Raw genomic sequence first — 3,717 nt, forward strand, 5'->3', positions numbered from 1 at the left:
TATTGCTCTCAATGTTCGTACCACTGGCTTTGGTTGTCGCACAAAATCAAGCAAGTAGAAAATTACAAAAGTCCTCACTCACAATTGAACAAAATGGAGAACAAAAAGGCCCCACTAGTAGAAAAAGGGTCAAATCTGAGACACATTAGTGCCGGTTTGATTTTGAGCCGACACTAATGTGTCCATTAATGCCGGTTCCAACGGCTAGCCGGCCGCTCTCATTAGTACCGGTTCGTGGCGAACCTTTAGCACCGGTTCGTGCCATGAACCGGTACTAAAGAGTGTGGTGGCAGGATGTTGTCAGTCTGGGCCCCCTCCAGCACCTGTAGTACCAGTTCGTGGCACGAACCGGTATTAAAGGTCATCGTACATAAACCCTTCATCCACCCGAGCTCGCTCTGTTCTTCCCCTTTCCCCTCACTTCCTCTGTTCTTCCCCTCTCTTCCTCGAGCTCATCACAAATTTTGCCCAAAATTTGTCAAGATTTGAAGGCCCCCATCCATTCAAATGATCACAAAGGTTAGCAACTTTGTCCTTTCATCTCTCATTGCTAGATTAGCTCTTGCAATGCTTTGTATACTGATTAATTTGTGAGTTTAGTAATTTGGGAGGAATTATATGTTCTAGTATTTGATTTATATGCAATTTGAGGTAAAAAAATAACACTTAGTTTGCATATGTAGGTGTGGTTTACTTAGTGCCTTCTAAATCTCCATCGTAACCACCATCGATCGCCCGCACCGTCCCGTTGTCGGCACCACCTTGTGGTGAGGCTCTTGTTCATGAATGTTTTACATTGCCAAATTGATGTTTGTGTGATTTGGATATATAGTTACTTATATAATTATCTTACCCGTACGTTGTTTGTTATACATAGTGCCATGGTTTTGATATCCGTTCCCGTCGGCCCTCATCCTTGTTATTATTCGGATGTGGTATATTCTCTTTTAAAACTAGTTGTTGCATTTCGTGTTTATGACAAATTATGCCCATCAAGTTGACATAGATATTTTTATCTAGGAGGTATGTGAATCAGAAATTCCAACCGACCCTATTGTCGAGAGGTTAAATTTAGTTGAAGGAGAAAACGAGTATTTGAAAGAAAAATTGAAAAGAATTGAGGGGGAGAAGATGGAATTGGAGTTGCATGTTGCCGATGTCATCGATGATCACAAGATCAAGATGGAGAAAATGCGGTTGAAGATTAGAAAGATTAGAAAATATGCCATTGATAGTGTGGCTTGGTATCATTATGCTGTTGGATCAATTGTTACCTTAGTTGCGATCTTGATCGCATTTGTTGTTGCATTTATATTCTTTAGCTAGAGAGTTATTTGTATGTTGCATTTAATTAAGTGTTGTATATGAACTTTATGTATGAACTTGTATTAATTTGGTCTATTCGGTGTTGTGTAATGAAGATGAGCCGACAATGGATGTATGATGACCGATGCTCTCCCGAGTTCATTAATGGCATGCATACTTTTCTGCTTGACGCTGAGGCAAACAAGCGGGCGGATGGTTTTATGCCTTGTCCATGTGCTGGCTGTAAGAATGGTCATAATTACTCTACGTCAAGAACCATTCACGTCCACCTATTTGAGTCCGGTTTCATGCCCCACTATAATGTTTGGACCAAGCACGGGGAAAGAGGGGTTATGATGGAAGACAATGAAGAAGAAGAGGACGACGACATCTATCCTGGCCATGGGTTCCCTGAATACGATGATAAAACAATGGGGGAAGAAGCTGAGCCGGCAATGCGGGAAGAAGCTGAAGAAGAGGTATCAGATGAGCCCGCTGATGATCTAGGTCGGGCCATTGCCGATGCAAAGAGAAACTGCGCAAGTGATTTGGAAAGGAAGAAGTTGCAGCGCATGTTAGAGGATCACAAGAAATTATTGTACCCGAATTGCGAAGCTGACAAAAAAAAGTTGGGCACCACACTGGAATTGCTGCAATGGAAGGCAGAGAATGGTGTATCTGACAAGGGATTTGGAAAGTTGCTGGTAATGATAAAGAATATGCTTCCAAAGGACAACGAATTGCCCGAGAGTACGTATGAAGCAAAGAAGGTTGTCTGCCCTCTAGGGTTAGAGGTGCAGAAGATACATGCATGCCCTAATGACTGCATCCTCTACCGCGGTCAGTACGAGGATTTGAACGCTTGCCCGGTATGCGGTGCATTGCGTTATAAGATCAGTCGCGATGACCCTGGTGATGTCGAGGGCGAGCGCCCCAGGAAGAAGATTCCTGCCAAGGTGATGTGGTATGCTCCTATAATACCATGGTTGAAACGTTTGTTCCAAAACAAGGAGCATGCGAAGGCGATGCGGTGGCACGGAGAAGACCGTAAGAAAGACGGAAAGTTGAGAGTACCCGCTAACGGTTCACAGTGGAGAAAAATCGAGAGAAAATATAGGGAGGAGTTTGCAGGTGACCCAAGGAACGTATGGTTTTGTCTAAGCGAAGATGGCATTAATCCTTTTGGGGAACAGAGCAGCAACCATAACACGTGGCCTGTGACTCTATGTTTGTATAACCTTCCTCCTTGGTTGTGCATGAAGCAGAAGTTCATTATGATGTCAGTGCTCATCCAAGGCCCTAAGCAACCCGGCAACGACATTGATGTGTACCTAAGGCCATTAGTTGAAGAACTATTACAGCTGTGGAATGGAACTGGTGTACGTGCGTGGGATGAGCACGGACAGGAAGAATTTGACCTAAAGGCGTTGCTGTTCCTGACCATCAATGATTGTCCTGCCCTCAGTAACCTTTCAGGATAGACAAACAAGGGATACCGCGGATGCACGCACTGTTTGGATGATACCGACAGTATATAAAGGAAGAATGTGTACCTGGGACATCGTCGATTTCTTCTGAGCAGGCATTCCGTAAGAAAGAAAGGCAAGCATTTCAAAGGTGAGGCAGATCACCGGACGAATCCTCGCCACCGTACTGGTGCTGATGTACATGATATGGTCAAGGATTTGAAGGTATTCTTTGGAAAGGGTCATGGCGGACAACCTGTTCCGAAGGACGCTGACGGACGCGCACCCATGTGGAAGAAGAAATCTATATTTTGGGACCTGCCATATTGGAAAGACCTAGAGGTCCGCTCCACAATCGACGTGATGCACGTGACGAAGAATCTTTGCGTGACCCTGCTTGGCTTCTTGGGTGTGTATGGTAAGACAAAAGATACACCAGAGGCACGGGAGGGCCAGCAACTTATGCACGGAAAAGACGGCATACATCAGGGTCAGGCCAGCTACGCTCTTACCAAATAAGAGAAGGAAATATTCTTTGAATGCCTGCTCAGCATGAAGGTACTGTCTGGCTTCTCGTCGAATATAAAGGGAATAATAAATATGGCAGAGAAAAAGTTCCAGAACCTAAAGTCTCATGACTGCCACGTGATTATGACGCAACTGCTTCCGGTTGCATTGAGGGGCTTCTACCGGAAAAAGTTCGATTAGCCATTGTGAAGCTATGTGCATTCCTCAATGCAATCTCTCATAAGGTAATCGATCCAGAAATCATACCAAGGTTACAGAATGATTTGGTGGAATGTCTTGTCAGTTTCGAGTTGGTGTTCCCACCATCCTTCTTCAACATCATGACGCACGTCCTAGTTCACCTTTGCGAAGAGATTAACGTTTTGGGTCTTGTATTTCTACACAATATGTTCCCCTTTGACAGGTTCATGGGAGTCTT

Source organism: Triticum aestivum, chromosome 3B, assembly GCF_018294505.1.
Source record: "Triticum aestivum cultivar Chinese Spring chromosome 3B, IWGSC CS RefSeq v2.1, whole genome shotgun sequence".
Taxonomy (NCBI): domain Eukaryota; kingdom Viridiplantae; phylum Streptophyta; class Magnoliopsida; order Poales; family Poaceae; genus Triticum; species Triticum aestivum.